This window comes from Chinchilla lanigera, unplaced genomic scaffold (assembly GCF_000276665.1).
Source record: "Chinchilla lanigera isolate Chin_1 unplaced genomic scaffold, ChiLan1.0 scaffold00057, whole genome shotgun sequence".
NCBI classification, from domain to species: domain Eukaryota; kingdom Metazoa; phylum Chordata; class Mammalia; order Rodentia; family Chinchillidae; genus Chinchilla; species Chinchilla lanigera.
In genome coordinates, this window is record NW_004955458.1 from 3562517 (window position 1) to 3563527 (window position 1011).

Sequence of the window (1011 nt, forward strand, 5' to 3'; positions counted from 1 at the left end):
CATTTTGTAGCCTAGGCTGGTCTCGAACTTGCAGTGATCCTCCTGCCTCAGCCTCCCGAGTGCTGGGATTACAGGCGTGCGCCACCACGCCCGGCTAACTTCTTTTATTCGCCTTTACTGACGATCTCGAAAATACCAGCTGTCTATGTGAAACATTAGGAAGGGACTAAGCATCTTCAAGCTGTTACTTTCTGTAGCTGCCATCACCCCCGCTGAAAACATCCCGAATCGCTACGGGGCCGACCCCAAAACTTCATTCCTCTGAAGCCCCACTAAAAGGAGGAAGTAGCACCGAGAGAATTGCTTAGATTCTCCGGCTCCAGGTCCCTGGGAGAGGTATTTCCTCTCCAGCCCGCGAATTTGTCATGGAGGGCGGGGCACTGGAGGCGGCCCCGCCAAACCCAGGGGGAGGGGCGCAGGGCCGCGGCCTCCTCAAGCCTTCTTTTCGCCTTGCCTTTTCTGCCACTCAAGTCCCGAATTTTTCTCAGTACTGGTTCAAGTTTCGCTTTGGCCCGCCTCCGCCACTCACCTGATTAGATGTTTATGAGTCAAAAGGCGGGGTCATGGGGTGTCGGGATATGATTAGTTGACACGTTTGTCAGTCAGCGCTGGGCCTCCCCGTGTCTCCTGAAGCTCGCTCTTGAATGGCTCCTTAACTTGTCCATCTTCGAGGTTTTTTTTCTCTCTCCCTATTGGTTTAGAGCCCCGCCTTTTCTAGCCCTCACGCGTGCTCGTTGGTGACGGAGCCCGAGGAGGCCCGCCTTTCTCCGGAGGATTGGCGGATGAGAGCGCACACAGCCCGCCCCCGGCGGTGGGCGGGCGATCGCGCTATTGGCCGGAGCCGCAGCCCCAGGGCGAGGAGGAGGAGGAGGAGGGGCCGGAGGGTTTGGTTGAGCTGCAGCTGTTTGTCTGTTCGACACAGGCTTAGGCCCGACGGGGAGACGGAGCCCCAGGTACGGAGCCGAGGGAGCCGGCGGGGGCAGCGGCAGGGGCGCCGGAGCGGAGCGAGGC

General features: G+C 59.4%; 1 protein-coding gene across 1 annotated transcript in view; it reads left to right on the forward strand.

Annotated features, from left to right (window-relative positions):
* Positions 1 to 846: 846 nt before the first annotated feature.
* Positions 847 to 1011, forward strand: part of Rab5b (RAB5B, member RAS oncogene family) — a gene marked incomplete in the record, with an annotated part of 19258 nt that continues 19093 nt past the window's right edge. The window contains 1 exon segment of the mRNA XM_013520906.1: positions 847 to 953.